Below are 20,156 nucleotides of genomic sequence, written 5' to 3' on the forward strand. Positions count from 1 at the left end.
AGCAACATGAACATAAACACCCTTCAGGCACCTCTTAAGTACCTCTGCAAATCACACCTCAGTGCTAGGCACATACCATTCCTGCTAATTGCATCCTCTCCCATGCAACAGATGAGCTTTCTGCAGTTGCACTGTATGAAAAACGACCAAGCTCAAAACAGTGTTGCTCACACACCAGGCTTGTGGCCTGGCTGAGGATGTCACTGTCAAAACATGGTCACAGGGACTACTTCAGCAGTTGAGATAGATGAAGCAAGCAGCATTCATGGTGTCAGAAAGCACCCAGTGATCTCAAGAGGTTTTGATAGCCTGTTGAAGACCTGCTCTTCTCTAAAGCTGTGCCAGGATGCTCAACAGGAAAACATAGATATCTAGAGAGGTAAAAGTGCCAGTGATGCCATCACACAGGCCTCATGAGGTCCCTTCCTAATAGGTATCAGTATGTGTTCTTGTACAAATATCAGCCTAAAACCACTGGGTGTCCATTAAGCTGCTGAAGTTAAAGACTATCCATGATTTCTCATACGTCTATCTCAGCACAGTTTGTATGTACTTTCTTTTTCACAAAAGATAAAGTGACCTCCATAAAATAAAGGACTAATTCAATTATCCAGATCAAAGCAGAAGTCCAGACTTTTTGAATGGATGGTATGTTTAGCCTTCTCATTGTGATCAATGAACACCTAAGTGCATTGAGCTCTTTCTTCGCCAAAAGGAGGAAAAGATAAAAGTTTTTACATGAAGGACTTTCCAGACAAAACACCCTTCAGAATGGTACTTGTGACTATTTTTCACCTTTCCAGCAAGAGAAAGGAGGGGACACAATCATCAACTCTATCATCTGACCAAAGCAACAAACATGTCTGGTAGAAGTTCACCAGACCTGCTTCACCAAGGACCTATGTGCTTTTGAACTCTGAACAGATGACAGTTTGCAGAGACCCAAGTTCATTCTCCTACAAGGATGTGACAGAGCCTTGAGGATGTCTGGCATGATCAAAAGGAAACATGGCAGTAATATGTCAAGTCACAAAAAGTCACTGGCTTCTTCCCAAGGCCAGTTTGTGTAGGAGATCTCACATTCCACCCACCCATCCCCAACCGAGGAACATTTTTACCAACACAGGGCTCCTTGAAAGTGAAGGGTTTCTTTTGATATATTAATCAACAGTCACTTGATATTCTTAATTACTTGTTACTTCTGTTACAGTATGAAGCTTAACCTGACTTCTGCTGGGAAAATAACAAGTCATAAAGGTTTCCTTTTCAATAAAACAGAAAACTTAGCTTTTAGGGAAGGGAGACCAGGACCAATTTACAATCCAGAGCAGCTGAATTAGCTCTTGGGAGCCGCACAAATCACTGTGTCCCTTCTTGATATTGGTATTCATATTTGTCAAATCCTTCATGACTAAGCAGAGTATGTAAATAAACTATAGGGAAGGGGCAGGACAGTATAGTGCAGTTATTGATAAAGAAAAACTAAGAAACTAACTTTTCCCATGGACTTCTTAAAACAAGGTTTTGGAAGAAGATATACTGAGTCTTTCAGGCAGAAACAGGTGCTCAATTGCACCCAATAAGGATATTTAACTCCTTTTGTGAATACAAACCAAACATTTTCAAACATAATAATTTCAGCAGACACATGAAAAAAGGCCAATTGAAATTTTCTTAATGGTTGTTCTGTTAAGTCAGACATTTTGTTTATCATAATGCCACATCTACAAGTTAATGCAAGCCATAACCCCAAAGGAAGCCATCCATTTCACATTAGCTATATCCTCCCCATCTCATCCAGGGGTTTTTTATACTACAAAAAAGCAACATCAAGAGACAGCTCTGTATTTCCTCACAGTTGCACCCCACTAACACAAAGATTTACTGCTGCACTGAAGCAGCCATATGGAGTCATAGTGCTCTTCTTTCCCATCCCCTTTTCCTATTAAAGCTGAGACATTTAACGGGCAGTTCCCCTTAAGACATACGTGCATCTACAAACATCTGGCAACCCGAGAGCCAGCAGCTCTCGGTCTGTTCTATAATTTCTCAGGTTTAACCTGTGATTCAGCTTGAATCCAAGGCTGTCAGTGATTTCCCGAAGTAAGAGCTCCAGCACTTCACCCGATAACGTTTTCATCTGCACAGACAAGCTGTCTGCAGCTGTAACCAGGAGTGTGACTCTGCTCAAGTGTGTTTTTAGACATTACAAAGCACAAGCCCAAAGAAGCAGCCCCACGCACTCTCTTCATTAGAACATACCCCGTCACTCCGTTGGGAATATTTGTCATGATGGGCCATAATCCATTTAACATCCTCTGATAAAGTCTATCAGCCTTTAAAAACTTCAATTCCACTAGTTGAACGGCAACAGGGAGGAAAATTCGTAGAGAGAAAACGACTTTGACAAAAATCCCCTTTTACAAACCTGCCTGCCCTGTGTTAGCAGGCACCATCATCACTTATTTGTATCTATCAGCTTTGATGATAATTGCAACCCACTTGACACTTCCTTTGAAAGGCAGTATTACCAACAAGAAGTCTGATAAATATTCAACAAAATCTAAATTCAATAATTCTATTTATCTTGAAGTCACCATCCCTTGAACTGCTTGAAAATATTTGTGTGTTAAAGAGAGAGGGAGGGGGATGAGGGAACCCTGCTTCTTAAACTAAGATGAACTGAACCACTGCATTAATGAACACAACTTTTTTATTTTTCAAGTTCAGTGAAAGAATGCTATCTATGCAAAATTTTGATCCCACATTACAAAATAATTACATGATAATTACATGAGCATTAAGATGTCTACCCCCCGAGTAAAGCCACTGCACCCAACCGCTAACTAAGGCAGGCCTGGAATGTTTCAGCTTATTAAGGAGAAATCCAGCATTGAGCAAAACCTCCAGCTGAAGCAGATTTCCACACTTTTACTCCTCTGATTTCTAATTAATAATTAAAACATGTTCCTTTCTTTGGAAACCCAATTAGACTTACGCATCAGCCTGAAAACAAACTTTTTTTAGTAGCTAAGCTACTTCTTATGGTTTAATGGGGTGGCAGGAGTGTTTTATACCCAGCTCCACTGACACAATTCATTTATTTCTCTCCATTCTACAATGGGTATTGTAATCCATCCCCAACAATATAAACAGTACATTTGCACAGCTAATTAAGATGTTGGCAGTATGAATTAGTGACCCTCTGATTTCTTCCAGTTAGGGATGCTCCTGCTGCCTGCACTACTTAGGATTCACAATTAGGCAATGGTATTTTCAGTGTCTTTTTTTTTCCCTACTTTTTCCTCACATTCAGTATGATCATATGGACCAAACGAAAAGTTGTGTTGTTTATTTTGGGGTGGGGAGGGGGAGGGAGGGAAGCAAAGTGTGTCATGGGTGATCCTTTCCCCTTTCAACCTCTCCTAAATTCGATGTCAGAGAGTGACAGCAGGCCTGGGTGACAGCAAATTATCTCCATAAATGTCTTAAAGAAATTATTATGCAGTGTAGGTAGGAGATATATCCTGACTGGGTGTGAAGCAAAGGAAAAGAGGGACAAAACAAATAAACCCTGTCCCTGGGTGCAGCAGGCTGGTACTGAACCTCCAAATTAGGGCTACGATCACTGAGCTATCCCAAGCCACAGGACAATGACAAATTGGAAAGAATTCAGAAGAGGGCAACAGAGGTGATTAATGGGCTGGATGGACTGATATATGAGGAAAGGGTAAAAGGTCTAATTTTACATATCTTTGTTAAAGAACAGTTAAGGAGAGTGCAGAAACTGCTTACAAGGGGTTCCAGTACAGCAAACACCCTCATTGCATTCCACCAAACATATTGGGAAGGGCAGAAGGAGATCAGAAAACAAAATTTTACACTAGATACCAGGCAGACAACATCCACAACAAACGTTAGAAAAGAGCTGTTTCCAAAGGGAAGGACTAGAAACCTCATCATTCAAGAGCTGTAATGGATAAAGCACTAAGAAAATACACTGCAGGGGATAATGTCTGTTCTAACGTTGATGCTTGTTTAACTCACTGACTAACGTACACTGTGGACACATAGCATCATTGTTAAAGCACAGCATATAACTGAGTTCTCCTCCGCTGTGAGAAGTTCTCCATTAAAATCCCTTTTATTAAAGGCACTGCAAACATTTTGAGACAAGTACATGCCACCCTGTATCAGCTCCTGATCCACAACTGAGGAATCTAAAAGATCTGAGATTACCAGTGACTGCAAAATTAAATCTCTTGCTTTGCAAATGTCCTCAGATGCTAACTCAATGGCTTCAAAGTTCTGTAAGCAAAACAAACAACCCCCTCCAACCTAGGCCACTTTGCAAAATAAAACTGTTCTCTATTTTCTTCTTTAAACACAGAGTCACTTTTATGTCCTAGAAAATCAAGTGTTTAAGAGCAAATTAACCTTGACATTTGTGTGACTGAAGAACAAAAATAAATCAAGAGAAATAAACTGTTAGAAGTAATGAACCTGATACTCTTGCTTATATCCAAGTAAATTAGGAATACTGCCATTGAATTAAGCCAATGGAAATACACTGAAGTAGAACTGGTATAAATTAGCTGAGGACCAAGCCAAACACAACCAGAGTGACACATTTCCAGGCCATGTGCAGAGCTCAGCCCAGGGAAAATAATTTACAGTCAGCTCATGGAGACAGGAAGCAATGATGGCAGCACAAGGGCTTCATAGCTGCTGTAGTGTTAGCAAAGCTGGAAAATCCACATACTGCTGGTCCTCTCTGCAAATCACAACAGAAACCAGTCCAGAGTGTAGCAGTACTGGCAAACCAATGTTTGAAGAAGAATTCCACCACCAATTCAGTACTGCCACTATTCACAGATATAGCCATACACACTGCCTGTAGAGACGTGAAAGGTTTCAACTTGTGCAGTGATCTGTCCATCATCTTTCCCATGCATGAGACTACACACAGCCTCAAGCTAGCACAGCTGGACCTCCAGGTGCCAGATTAGGAGAAAATGAAAAGGTCCTTTTCCAAGAAAAAGACAACACTCCTTCCCCCAACCCCTACTCACGTGCATGTGTGAGAATTAAGCAGGCTTGAGGGGCTTTAGTCCCTGCTACATGCCCATTAAGTTCTACTGCACAGATCTGATTCTGCCAAATTCTGTCACTTAATGCTTTGGATGTAAATTATAAAAAGAGATCTGGGGAAAAAATACAGTAGAAAACAGATGTTTTAGACTGAAGTTTGTTTTTTTCAAAAACTACTGTTTCTTTTACAATTTTATTTATTATTTGTTAAGGAGCATGACAACAAGTTCACTGCCACAAAAAAGAAGACAATTGCTTTCTCAAGCTTTGCCATTTATATCCATTCCCTTCCCCACTGAAGAAACAAAAACAATCTAGACAATCTAGATTCCCAGCTAGACAAGGAGCAGCACACAACAGTCAGTAACACACCATCAGCACTAGACAGGGTACTCCGCTAATGCTCTCTCCCAAGTGCCTTTGGGAGGTAAGGAACGCAGTAATTTTGTGACTCAGTTTCCCCATCAGTGAAATAAAAAACATAATACTGAACTGCTTTGCAAAATTTGTTTCAAATGTTGCTGTGAAATGAAATAGCCTTGACAAGTGAGTATTTCAAGCTGAGCTTTCAACTGATACCCTGATGCTTGGCTGAACTTCGGCTTCTCAACTGACACCCTAAAACGATTTACACAAAAGCTTTACACATCCATGAAATTGAGCCCTCTTGTGTAGTTTACAGTACCTTAAATCACTATACATCAGCACAAGTTTCATGGCTTTTAGGGCAGTCTGGAGAAAGTAGAGAGAACAGAAAACTGGTAGAATTTGGAACTAAAACAACGTCGAGCTACAACTAGAAAGTCACAAAATCTACATAGTACAGCAACATCATTGATCTGCCTTGAACTGCCCAGAGTTTGTAGTTCAGAAGAGAAGGTAAACATTATGAAGAATATCTCAGGCAACTTTTGAATGTAATTTTAATTTGAGGTTGGACAAGGCCCAATTACACTTGTTATTTTCAGCTTTAACTAGTCACTGGGTCTGTCACTAGTTCCCTGCAACAGAAAATCAGTGATGCATTAACACTTTTCATTACTATATTCAAAACAGTTCCTCTCTTATAAAGGCTTCAGCCATGTTGCCTTGTTAGCCCAGCTTTCCAGAACAGGCCAGACTCATCACAAAAATCTTAGCCCTAGAAAGACTTACTTAAATTTATCTTCCTTTTTATGTGTTTACTTCCAATGCACTTCCCAATATTTTCTAACAGATTAGTGCATCTAAATCTTTTTATCCACATTTCACTCATCAATATGGTTTTATTACAACAGGCATATTATTAAAACTTAACCTTGCACTGAGTAACTAATCAAAAACAATTCAAGCATGGAAATCAAACGTCCCAACTTAACTAATACATCCTCCCTCTAAGCAACAAATAGATCCTGGCTGGTTTGCACAGAAACTTCTCACTCAAATCAGACACATTTCTTAAGTCTAAATTTAGCTGCTTGTATTTTTTCACAACTTGAATTTCTGATTCTTGTGACAACCCTACTGAAACTGTTGAAGTGCCAGATCTTACAGCTGCAGCCATGTCAAGATTCATTTATGGCAAATGTAAGAAACTATGTTGCTGGAACACAGAGGCACGCAGATAGGAACAAACACATCAGCAAAAGGATCAGGCATTCAGAACCTGAGATTCATGTTCCAGTAATGCAGGCAACACCACATCTCACTTACGTGCCAGTGCTAATGAGCAGTATGTTAAGCTACTTAAGCAGTAGAAGAGGAGAAAATGATAAAATCTTACATCCGTATAGGGAGGCTGACTTTACTGAGACACCATTTAGGCTTTTGAATTCCTCCTTCAGCAGGAACAGAATCAATCACTGAGTTATCATTTTTGGACAGTACAAGATCATGCCTTCACTGGGAAAATACAAGCTCCTAAAACAGTGCTGTGACAGTGAAATGCCTCAGCAGCAGGGACACCTGTGTCCTCTCTGCACTGGAATCTGTCTCAGAGTTACAGCAGGTAGACAGGTTTCACCAGCAGATTACCAGTCCTACCCACCCTGCCAAAAGCAAGCGCGATGCAAGTGCCTCCAGTTTTCACCACTTCTCCTGACAGAAGATGGAACAAATTCTTCTTTGTAAATGCAAGTTTAGAATTTATATTATAGCGCCGAATCCACCAAAGCTGCCAAGAGACATTGAACTCATGGGATCTGTGAAAGTTTTTCACACCTGTGTTTTTCTCCTGTGCCTAATATTATGGGAGGCATTTTGGAGGATTTTACAATGCAAGTTTCAATGAGACACTTACAGTCTCCCTCAGGCAAACTGTCACAGCTGCAGAGGTCTGCTACCCAGCTGCCAATCAATGCAGGCAGGGAGTATGTGCAGAGAAATCAAAAAAAGGCAGGCTTCATTAGACTGCTGAAACCTAACTAGAGGCTATCTGGGTGTGCTCGAGCCCTTAAAAAAAAGGGCTGCTTTAGAAAGAGGAAATTTTTTTTCCTTTCCAACTCAAGGAAAGGCTCCAGTACTCATTGAGGGATGTGCTGGTGCCAACTTTCCCCTTTCCAATTTCAATGTTTGTTTTGCTCTGTCTAAAATAGAAATTACATCGCCCTGTAAGCTTTTATTATTAGATTACCTGATACAGCTGGAAAAAGTGGACAAGATTACAGGTTCCATATCTCTTTGCCAGATCTCAGAAGTGTGTCTACTTTTTCCAACTCTAAAAGTTACTTAAGTAAAATATTATTTCTCTCTACAAACCTTCCTTCCTTTATTTCCTCCTTGGAGTACTGCAACAAAAAACAAAACAAAACAAAAAACCCCACAGAAAACAGAAAACAAAACCTGCTGGGCTGGTATTACAGACGAACTGTGCTGGAAGAACTGGAAGACAATTTTTCCTCCTTCACTCCTAACTCAGAAATATTCTAAAGGAACCAAACGAATTAAAAAGAAAAGAAAGAGATCTGTAGAGAAGGATAAACACAGAGAAGTTCAGCCCAAATAATAATCAAGTGGGAAATTAAAAAGCACATGGAAACAAGTGGCATATTGTAAGCCATTTAACAAAGTTAACTATATGTATTCACTACATCTGGTCTTGGCCCCTATTCAGCAAAGTATTTAAGCATGTGCCCAGGTTTAAGCAAGTGCAGACTAAAAAGCCTACGTGTCCAGCCACGTGCTGAAGTTAGGCATCTGCTGAAGTACTTTGCTGAGGTAGGACCATAACATATCATAAGAATCGCCCTGAAAGTTATCTAATAAGCAGCTGTTCTTTTAAGAACTACACAAACTTAACACAGATTTTATGTCCCTAAAAGAGCTGCTGTCATGAGGGTATCAATCCACATCTAAAATCGCTTCAGACACAGAGGTGTGTGTACATACATATTTTGCAAATGAAAAGGCAGGCATTAAACTCAAATGTAATCAGCCATGTCAAGCTACAGATTATCCTGTGTCCATTACCACACTCAACCTTTGCTATCCTCAGCGTTTCTTTATTTCTTATTACCAATTAGTTGCATTTTGCCTCAACTTAATTCTCCCAGAAAAACAGAGGCAATATTTTGATGGGTTTTTTAAACGTGTCCATTTCTATCTGCTTCTGAACACCGTAAAGCAGCAACAAAATGTTTCAGGCAATAATGTCTACGTGGCTGAGTAGCAATCCTCTAAGTCTCTTAATTTCTAGAAAGTTACAAATCCTGCTAAAATCAAAGACACCGGGAAAAGCCGAGTCTCCCTCTGACAGCAGTTAAACTGGGTGAAGGGGCCTCTAGTCCTGCAGTTTGAAAACTCCGGGCTACCTATTTACAACCTCAGGCGTATTTCCCTAGCGAATTGTGCTGTGACGACTGAACCTTGCAAATGTCACCGGCCCCGCTCGGGCAGGGCTCAGGCAGCAGAAGCGGAGCCATTGTTGCAGGGGCCCGGAGGGAGGAGGCGCCGCCAAGGCAGATGGGGACCGCGCTAATGCGGCGCCTCCCCAGGGCAGCCCCCCGGCGCGGTGCCCTCCCCCCGGGCTGCCACCTCCTCGGGGACGCCCTGGGGACAAGGCTCTGCCAGCACCACCTGCCTCCCCGGGGCTGTGGTGGGGCGCGGCGGGGGCCACCCTGCACCGCATGGCTCTGCATGGCACTGCATGGCATGGCGCGGGGTGCCACGAGTGCCATCTCAACACTCATGGCACCAAGGTGCCCGTGTGACAGCCTGGCAGGGAGTTCCTGCAGCTGCCACCTTACATGGTGTGAGGGTGCTCCAGCCCCAATGACCTCGGGCAGGGGTGCTGCGGGTGCTGCTCTCCTTGGTTCGGTGAGGCTAAGGGCAGCTACCCCGCTTGCACATCCTGTGAAGATGCGGCACATGGAGACATAACGGGCTCCTGTGATTGCAAGACAAAAATAAGAACCTCCAGCCCCTTCTCTCCTGGCAATGTCACTAATAACCTCCATATTGTCATCTATCCTACCTGAGCTAACAGTTTATAAACCACCACCCGCAGCTTGTCCCTTATAGTTTATTAACATCCACTAATAAACAGTATGCTTCACTCCCACTGTGCTGCCAAGTGAAGCCAGTCAGAATAACTGCATTAGCTTTACTGTTCTTTCTCAGCACATTTTTCCCACATGGGAACAATTACGACAAACTCCCTCCAGATTATATTTAGAGATCCATCATATTTGCAGGAAAATAATAACAATGACAATCTTTTTCACAAATGCATCTGTAGACATCTACAGAAGATGAACCTGACTGACATTACCAAAAGTGATCAGCTTCGAACATCCCCGGCAGTTCCCCTGTGTGGAAGGGGTTAATGCTCTCCAGGCTCTGAATTACACCTATTATGCTCAAGTTTAAAAATAAGATGTGAAAGATGCATTATGTAAGGCCAGTACTGCTATCCTGCCCATCTCCTATTTTGGAATTAAAGATCATCATTGCTTACATCAAAGGGGCTGGGTGAGAATAAAAGAAAAGACAGGAACAATGAAAATAGCTACCCGACACGAACCAGATCAAAGGACCAGGCACAGAAAATGAGGAGCTAGGGGGTCCTTTAATTACTGTCCACATCCTCCAAGTCATGTGGTGAAAAAGAAGGAAAAAAAAGTTTTGAAGGCCACTGGGTTTTGTCTTGCTGTGGCTCCTGTTTCCACAGTCTGTGCCAGTTCCCTACAAACTGCTCTGCTTTTTTTTTTTTTTTTTCGTTTTATTAAAGTCAAATAGGACTCCTGGACTCCAAAACTCCTCCCTTATGCCAGGAGGGGAGTAAAGGAGGGGTAAGAGGGGCAGCAGTGGAGATAGTCTACAGCAATTGCTGGAACAATTTCAGGAGGACTGCTCCAGGCAGCGCCCCAGGAGCTGCTTTGGGAAGGAGAGATCTGGCTACCTGAGGCTAGTCTTTATTTGCAGGCCTCCTGGGTTGAGAAAACTTCAAATTCACATAGGGCACTGCTCCATGGGGCAGCAGATCAAATCTGGCTACTAGCTGTTTGAGCTCAGCAGCAGAAAAAAGGATTGCTCTGGGACTGAGCGTAAGTAGAAGCATGATTAAACTTCAAACATAAACATATACCTTCCACCCCCCACTTCTTATACATTGCAGACAGTTATGACTAATATTTCAATACAGGCTTTAAAAATACACTGCAAAAAACTTACTCCAGCATGCTGGCTGCAAGTTTTAAAAGAATAAAAAATTAAGCTGGCTGTATTATTGCAATGAAGTCAAACGTTTAAGTTTACCTTTCATGAATCACTATGAGAATATTATTTAAAAGGATCTCTTTTTTTTTAACTCTGCCATCCAGATTAAAATTTGGATATTTGACCACTGACTGGAGTTACACACCATAGCATTTACTTACTTCTATTTGCATTTCAAATGCCATGCATATATTCTGAATTGCTCTTATGTTTATTTTTTAAAGACAGTTGAAAATAAGTGGCATCAGGGAATAATAGGACAATGATTTTAGAATTCATGTGCAAGAAGCTGACCAAACTTTCTAGGAAATAGTAGTGCTTTGTCACTTTTGAAAAGATTTTGGAAAAGAATAGCTCCAGGATTTTCCCAAGAAATTTTATTTGCTAATATAGACACTAGCAGTGGATACAGACAGAAGTCACTGGAGAGGAAAATGTATTCCTGTCTCAGGTCAGTTTGCTTGGGTTTATGCTGTATGCCAAACTAGAGCATGAAAAGCATTCAAACAGAATTTTATAGACTTTGAAGAAGGCAGCTAACGTCACCAAGACAACATCTAGAAAAGGGGAACACAGGATACAAAGGCATCCTTCTCCCCATCCCGTTTACAGCTTGGAAACTCCTCAGACAAGCAGTAAGGATGATGTTTTAAGAGGCAATTTAGCCTTCAGACTGCAATGAATGCCAAGTTACTTCATCTTCTTTCTGATGAAAGTTGCCTCCATTGTTTCCTCCTCTTGGACACTAACACGCAGTGAACAGCCATTCTCAGGAGGACAGCTGAGGACTAAATTAAGCAAATACAGACTACAAAGCTGCTTTCCAAAGTGGGCATCATGCCTAGACTCGACATCTAAGCAGTAGGCTAGGTATGTGTACCAAGTTCCAGTTTGCTGTCTTGCAAACATCCACATTGGGAACCTTGCCCAAGCAAGTCTTCCAAGCTACCATAGCTCTGGTGGGATAAACACAGGAGCAGTGGGACTGGGACATTTGCCTCCTTGTTACAGGTCTCAAAGTATCACATTATCCATTTAGATAGCCTTTTGATTGAGAGAGCTTCCCTATTGGGCTTAGCCCCAAATGCTAAGAACAGATGAGATGGTTTAAGAAAGTCTCCAGGTAAAACATGAAAAGGATGCTTAACATCCAGCTTCTGACAAATAGCTGCACTCAGGGAGCCACAAGGGCTAGGGAAATAAACACGGTCAATTAAATGAACTGATTGAAAAGAAATCAGAGATCACTCCAGGGAAAATCTGAGATGCAGTCAGACAGCCACCACAGTCTTTTTTGAAGGTGGAAAATGGGGCAAAAGCCAGGAAGAACTGGAGGGCCTTCCTCATTTGCCAAAAGATGGGTGCCATAAGGAAGGAAAGAAACTTTAAAAGACATAATACAAAGAAAAATCCATGATGGGTTCAAAGGAGGCTCAACCAACTCACTCAAAGCCTCTTGAAACCTCAGCACTGAGTAGGGAGCTGTAGTGAGGGAAATACAGTAAAGTCTCTTCAGTGAATGTTCTGTCCTCTCCATAGACTGCCCCATGAAATGCACTGATAGATGCTAAGTAATCTCCCAAAACTCTCCAAGAGAAACTAACAAGGAGGAATTAATTGGACAACAAACTAATAGAGATGGTGCAGAGTAAGACTTATTTTTTTGATCTCATCAGAAAAATACTTACATGCTCATTCATGGGAGGGAGTAATTTTCTAATAACTCAGCTATTTTTGATGCACTTGTTCAAAAGATCTCAGAAAAACAGTGGGATGACCAAACAGTTATGCCGGAAGTAAAGATCTGCATGGGACAGCCACCTCTACTTTGTGTCTCTTCTTTCCATCTTTGACAGATGATGTTGGGGCTGCCCAAGCAGTGGTGGTGTGCTTTGGGTTCTGAGCTCAATGTCATACAAAACTGAAGGCTAAGCACAAATAGAAATATATATATATATATATATATATAAATACTCCCCCAGATAAGTAGTCTGAAAAGGTCATAAATGTGAAAGCAGGCTGCTGAGACAATGCCAGCGTATCTAAAAATCAAACCTAACAAGCTCAAGCTGCCGTCACTAGGAGCATGTGTGCCTTTTCCTGTCTCAATTTCTGGAAACAGATGGGTATTGCTCCAAAGGGCTGGAGGTCCCAAACTGGTCTCTGACTCTAGCTCCAGAGAAGGGCATCTTACAGAGCTAATCAAGTTACTTATCCAGGGAACTTCAGCAACATTTGCTGTTGGGATTGTGGAATTCTGATTTTGCCTGTGGAAGTTGACCACCTGGTTAATTCTCATGTAACTTTGCTACAACAAAGCACTGATTGTTATGCTCATTAATCCCTTTCAAACTGCACCAGAAACAAAACTCAAACTTCAGATTCCACTATCAATTCATTTTTTGTGTGAAGGAACATCACAGAATAATTTAGTCTGGAAGGGATGAATGGAGGTCACCTGTATATAACCTGTTCTTCAAAGTTATTTTGATGCTACCACAAGAAGTTCACAAGGCATATTGGAGAAAAAGTAATCACTAGTTCTTTTCCCCTTTTTTTTATGGCACTTTAAAAGAACAGCTCTAACAGAGCAGCTCCTGGAAACCTGTCTATCACTGAGAAGAGAGGATGCTAGCTCTCCACATTTTCCAGAAGCAGGACATTTGCTCCCAAGTCCATTTCTATGACAGTGTCTTAGGGACGTAATGAGGCAGCAGTTGATGTTAAAAAGAAAGCACAGTAGTGCTCAGTGGTTGACAGAACTGCCTGGCCATAAGCACAGAAAAGTAAAATAAAGTACATTAATTTCTTCATTTTATTAAGTTTCTGATTTTGTAAGCATGGAAGATATTATCCTCCGCTGAAGTTACTCATTTCATCTTACACTTCTCATTTCTTCTCCTGAGTCAACAGTTGGAGCCTTATTGTTTCACTTTTTAGTTGCTTCTTCTGGACCCCTTCTTTAATTTTTCCCCTTCTTCCCTCCCCATGCTGTTCTGACATTTCCCATCTTCCTCTTGCTAGTTACCACACTATCATATCCTCTGTTCCTATCTCTATTCCTGTTATCCTAACCTTTCTCTGACACACAATCCATCCACCTCCCTAATTTCAAGACAATGCTCATCCTTTTTCCATTTCTTCCTTTACTTTTCTGTCATCTCCACAGTCAGAGCATGTAAGTCTATTCCTCCCTGAAGTCATTCACATTCCTTGCCAAGTGCTTTGTCTACCAGGTCATTGAATCCAAGACAAAAGACAACATGCATGGATCTACAGAAGTGATATGAAAGTGAGGGCAAATGCTTGGCGATCAACTGAGAGACTGTTCCAAACATAAAGATCCAGGTTAAAAAATAAAAAAAAACAAAAAAACCCAACTTTTTAAAAATTACAAGACCACCTAGCTGCATCTCATCTAATGCATATTCGAAGATTAGGAAATTAAAATTAAAATTATGTCCTTCAGAGAAGAATTGATGCTCAGTCAACACCCTTCAGCCCAGCCCTTATGGAAATGAAAGAACTTCTCAACTCTCGTGCATATTTGCATACAACTAAGAGACAAAGTATAACTCTAATGCTTCTTAATCATTATACACAGTGCTAGAATACAGTATCTATGTACACATGGTTATCTCAAATATAAGTTATCCCATGCTTTACTGAACTCATACAGATATGAGATACATACTTATACTGATACATTTTTGCATAATGGTTTTAACTCAAAACCTTTAAGTTTTTAATTTCTAAAGCATTTTTTAAGACTCACCTATATGAGGTTCCTAATGCAACTATAAATCTGAAGAAATCTGCCACCAATCTGACCATTTCCATTTGAGTTTCACTGGGAAGTACTCCTGCATGCTTCCACAGCTCCAGCTTAAAATAACCTGGTGAATTTCCTCCTCATTATCAAGGGCAGATGTAATGTTCTGACTGTGACTTGAATGAGAGTCTGTGAATTACACAGCAAGAAAAGCCCTGATTTCAGAATATTCATCTGAAGACCATGCTATATCATAATGATGCTTTCATCTGCCTATTAAGGCACAACCCACACCCAGGAATGGAAGGAGACCTGGGCAGCTAGGCCACACAAGTCTATAACAAAGCTAGGAAAAGGAAATGCCCCAGGAAAAGCAGGAGTTGCTTCACTGGTAAATGTTCCAAGTTCTTAGCAGACAGACAGAAATAATTTTGGTGGAGTTTTCCTATCCATTCTTCCCTTTTCTGCTCCCTCCCATTCTAGTATTTCCCTTTCATTCGCTGCCACCTCCCATTCAGCTGCTACCCTGTTACTGCTTTCACTGCTACCTGAATTCATTCAACTTTTCTGCTATATTTATCTCCTACTGTCAGTTTAAAAGCTAGGATATGGCAAAACAAGTGTACAAGTCTGTTTCTCAGTGAACTACTCATCTTTAAAGTATCTTAACAAGGAAGAAATCCTCCTTTATCTACTATCCTACCCAACAGCACGCCTTTTGAGAGAGCCATGCTGTTTCACTCTGGGAAAGGCAAAGAAATGGAAATCCAGATAAAAATAATTTTTTAAACAAACTTAGACTTTGTTCATCAGCTAATGCTCCAACTCAAGCTTAAAAGAGAAAGACGCTGCACTGATGTCCCTACTTGTTTTATGCAAAATGTTTTGCAGTGGTAGCCTGTGGGCAACAGCTTGCTCCTCCTTCAAGAGACTCCAGGAGACATGTCTGCCACAACACCACAAGACAGCAGGGAGGCAAAGATGGCCTCACTGCCACATGTACACCCAACACATGCACAGGTTGGACTCATGGAGCTGGATCATGGATCACTGGGGAAGAATAACCCTTCAGGAGGGCTGTTCAGGCCACCGAGGGCACATCCTTTCAGTCAGTGCAGTTGCCGCCCTGTCCCCAGCCTGACTGAGGAAAATCTCCCCGTTCACAGGGAGGAAGAAAGCGCAACCGAGAACAGGTGCTGCCTGCTGCTTCCCCAGCTGAGTGAAGCCTTCTGCCTCTGCCAGCCCCCAGCTTGGCCATGCAAACCCCAGTGCACAGCAGGCATGGGGCAGGCAAGGACAGGGATGTGGGAGCAGCCCCACCACCACCACCCTGTTGCCAGTATTTACCTCAGTATCTGCTGTCTGACATGGTGACTGCAGCCTTCCTCTCTCCTCAGAGGTACTGTCCGCTGCTGCGCTCTCCACACAGTGCCCATCTGCCTCCCTGCTTCCCATCATGGCCGCCTTGCCTCATTCTTCCTGTGCCCTTTTCCCTCAGGGCTCTGGGCCTGCACCCCCACTGCCCCTTCTCTTCCCCACACCGCCTGCTGCAGCCCCCAGCCCCTCTCTGCCCCACAGACACGGGGTGAGGGGTCAGGAGCGCGGGTTCCACCTCAGCACAGGGAGCACGGCGAGGCAGCCCTGAGGCACGGCTCTGCTGTGCACACCCAGCAGCCACACCGGAGATGAGGCAGTACAGGAAAACACAGTCAAACAGTCACCACTGCGTCTTCACCTAGGACTGCTCATCCAGCAAGGGCTTTTGGTTTTGGTTTTAAGTTAAAACCTGCCCCCTTTTATTTCAGAAGTTTCCTCACGAGAGGCCTGCTCCTCCAGATGCCTGAATCTGCTGGCTCTCTGCATCTTAGAAACCGACCCACACCCCAAAATGGAATTCAGAATTGCCCCTTAAGCTCAATAACAATTTTTTAAAATTATTTCCTGGATTTTGTCCTTTCCCTGCTCTCCTCCCAGTCAGGGCTTGGAAGGTGCTCAGCACCAGCAGCCACAGCTCTGCCTCCCGGGGCACTTCCCCAGCAATGGCCCCACCATCACAGAGCACCTCAGCACAGATGAGCGCTGAGGCAGGCAGTCGGGTGTGTGGGTGCATATTCTCTCCACGAATTTTACTCTCTTTTCTCTATCCAAATGATCTGGCAGTGCTTTTCTCTTAGGCACTTGTTTTCCACATTGCTGTCAGCACTTCTGAGGCCAGCAGCCTGAGAGCACTGGCCAGGCTTGGAAAGACTGGAGAAATGAGTGCTCTGGAGCACTGCTCTAGTAAAACATCTGACAGCCCAGAGGCAGCTCCTCAGTTGTCTGTAAGGCAGAGTAGGCCAGTGCCACTCTGTCAGTCATACTGCAGTGGCCAGAGAGCAGACTTGGTTACATTTGTGGGATTAATTATACTGGAACATCAAAGAGAGGAGGTCAGCAGTAGTAACCCAGTAGGCTCCCAAGCCTACAAAAGGAGAAAGCAAAAAATCTTCTCTTTACATAAGGACCCTCTAATCTTAATCCCTGGCCTAAATTTGACCAGCAATGGCTCTGCTGGCATTAGGCCAAAGTTTTTACCTGGTGCCTTCAAGAAAGTTGTCTTTCTTCACAGCTGATTTGCCCCTTTCATAACCAGTGGTCACAACAAGGCAGATTACCAGCTCTTTCAGCAGAGACCCATTACTCTATTTGATAGGATATCAGATGTGATTCACAGCCACAACACTCAGGGCTTTGGAATACTCCTTCTCCTGTCCAAACAGCCAGCAAATACTCCACCATTTCAGTAGCTGAGAAAAATTCCATGAACTTCAGCCTATGCACAAAGAAATCTGTTTCCACTCTGGGTAAAACATTACAGAGCTGCAGTGAAAACCCCAGCTTCTTCATGATAAAAGAGACCTCTTACCTCAGTAAGGCCCATTCACTGCACCAGTATATCCACACGTGCACTTGTTCCAAGAAGGGAACCAACAAATCACAGCAAAAGCAAGTGGCAGTAATCCCTGGTAAATATTTATTTCCAGAGTTAGTGTTTTTTTCCCTACCCAACGTTTGATTTATAGTCCTCTGGTGCTAAAATGCTGTTTGCCTGTGCACCCTACACGGTATTTATATGGAAAGAAGAATACACTGTTAATGCTAGCAAGGCAAAGTTACCCAATACACTCAATACACTCTGTTACTTCTTAGAGAATTATTTTTAAAATGGGCAAAGAAATGCCCTCCACTACAGAAAAAACGAAACATGAAAAAATTCCATTTTAGGTCTGTGGTGTCATGGTCCACAGGGGAATCTTTCCCCCAGCCAGTAGTAATTACCTATTAGACAGGATAGAGCACTATACATTAAGCACCATATCTGATCAAGCGGGGAACTTTTTAAAATGGTTTACTAGTTATTAGGTATCCTGCACTCTAACATGCTGTGCTGACATAAGGTTTTACTGCTCGCAGATCCAATTGCCAAAGACAAAAAAAGTATTAACGGATTTATTTACTTAAAGTGCACAAACTACTGCTGCTCCTGAACACTGTATTAGGGGATTCCCTCTTAAAAAGGGGGGGAAAAAAATCAGGTTGGCAAGTTGCTAGTGAGAATACCAAAGGCACAAGTCTTTGTTTTCTTCTGTGTACCTCCTGTGCTACGGGGTATGAGGCTGTGGGGGGGAACAGCAGAGGAAGAAGAGCTGCAGAAATGCCCAGTGTGCGTAAAGCATACACTGGGCGATCCCCAGATGATCCCCTTCTCCGGTGTCACTATCCGCTGGCTTTGTGGGCAAAATTGACTTCTTGTCCCCCGCAGCCAGCAAGCACACAGCCTGGCGACCGGACAAAGCCATTGATTTTTCTTCTCCTTAAAAGCACGCTCCGCTGAGCTTGGAGCCATGTGCTTGTAACTTTAAGGGGGGTGCATTTTATTTAATTGTGCCTTTTCTTGGCCTGAATTTCCCCCAAAAAGCTGAAGAGGGCATGTGCTTATTATCTTTTAGTGCAGCATGCGCTCAGCGCAACCTGAGCTCTTCGGATAGTTCGGTCTGAAAATTAGAAAAAAAAAATTAATTGCGAGGAAAAACAAGACTGCTCTGCGACTTTGATTCAATCAATTACCATTATCTTCCAGCACAGCCCTCCCTCCCGCCCCCGGACCAGTTGTGTTTAACTTTCTTTGCCAGTCGCTGGGCCCCGCAGCGCGCTGCCGGTGCTGCGCTGCCGCCTGGCTCCCGCGCGGGGCCCTTATCAGGCGCTCCCAGTCAGCGCCGGCCCCGCGCAGCTGTCGGGGACCCCCTCCGTCCCCGCCTTATCTGCCGCCGCAGGCCTCGGCCGGGCGAGGAGGGGGCCCCGTGGCTGCCCCCGGCCTCCCCGCCGCCCCCCGGCCGGGCCGGGCTCTGCTGCCGGCCGCCCCGCTCCCGCCGAGTCTCCTCCGGCGAGCCCGAACCGTCTGAAGAGAGGCAGGAACAAAACCGCAAATTTAGATTAATAAAGCATTTGTTGATTCTACAGAAACTTAGCAGGCCCCTAAGAAATCCACAAGAGACCTGTGCAGCTCCAGTAATTTTCTGTTATATTATCTTTCTTGTAAAATACTTCCCCAGACAGAGCCCCCAAAGGGGCTCAAATATCACTGTGACTAACCGAAATCAATGTGCACTCACCTATTGACATTTTTACATAGTTTTTGGATTTAGTATCCGGCCCAAAACACAATCAAATCTTCTGCCAAGGAAATAACAGGCACTTAGCTAGTCAGCTATTAGTGTTACAAAGGAAAAAATGTGGGCACCCAAGGGAGATGGGAGAGACGGCATTGACGTCAGGGGTAATTGGGTGTCTGAGAGAAATTGCCAACGGCTGGCCAAAACCCCCAGAGGCCCACACAAAGCCGAGCTGCAACTCTAATAAAGGAAAGTAAATTCTAGAAAGGGGCTTTGCTGCAAAGAAACCTAGCAGGAACCAAAAATATCTCCCACATACACAAACACATACACACAAATAAAAAATACAAAATACGTTTAGGAGCTCTCTTTCGCACATCTGTTTTAGGCTAAAGGACTTCCTACTTTTTTTTCCAGGACCACATGGATTTTTATGTTGTACCGTATGTTCACCGTCTCTTTTTATAATCAGAATTCAGGGCTTTAAAGAAACTTATTTTTAATCATGTGGCTTTAAACTACAATTTCTGTCACTCACTCCAGTACCATCAGCAAAGGTTTAGTTTTTTCTTTAGAAAACTTGCACTGAGATTGACAAGTAGAGCAGCACCATTGCAATGGCCATGGTTAAGGAGTTGTCTGATTGGTGAAACTGTACTTTCACATATAAAATGTCTTCATCACCTATATTATATCTGTGTATTTCAGCACCAGCACTCTCCTCACACACACACACACACACACACACACACACACACACACACACACACAAGTCATGAGGGAACAGATTTCAGATCAGGCACTCTGGGCAGAGTTTAGTGAGGACTCTAAGGCTTTTTGCCCTTTCTTTGCAATCATCCAGATCCCCACCCTACAAATACAGACCTACTTTCCTCCTAATACACAATCACAGAGGAAGAACAAAGTGTATTTGACCAGCTTTTACC

At 42.9% G+C, this 20,156-nt stretch overlaps 1 protein-coding gene and 1 long non-coding RNA gene across 7 annotated transcripts in view; both read right to left on the reverse strand.

The window, feature by feature from the left end:
• Positions 1-20,156, reverse strand: part of ZNF423 (zinc finger protein 423) — a 230,619-nt gene that overhangs the window by 116,946 nt on the left and 93,517 nt on the right. Inside the window, exons 1-2 of one of the 6 annotated variants that reach the window (XM_071756852.1) lie at positions 15,905-16,073; positions 14,561-14,746 (exon numbers count right to left, since the gene is read on the reverse strand). The exons of 4 other annotated variants lie outside the window; for them this stretch is intronic. The gene's annotated coding sequence lies outside the window, so the exon portion shown is untranslated. Of the gene's footprint in view, positions 1-14,560; positions 14,747-15,904; positions 16,074-20,156 lie in introns of those variants that run through there. One more of the 6 variants, XM_071756853.1, reaches the window with a different exon arrangement.
• Positions 18,032-19,722, reverse strand: LOC139801831 (uncharacterized). Its single transcript, XR_011728347.1, has 2 exons — positions 19,210-19,722; positions 18,032-18,591 (listed from the first exon to the last, which is right to left on the reverse strand). It is a non-coding gene; the product is annotated as an uncharacterized lncRNA (long non-coding RNA).

The sequence above is a fragment of the Heliangelus exortis genome, chromosome 13 (assembly GCF_036169615.1).
Source record: "Heliangelus exortis chromosome 13, bHelExo1.hap1, whole genome shotgun sequence".
NCBI classification, from domain to species: domain Eukaryota; kingdom Metazoa; phylum Chordata; class Aves; order Apodiformes; family Trochilidae; genus Heliangelus; species Heliangelus exortis.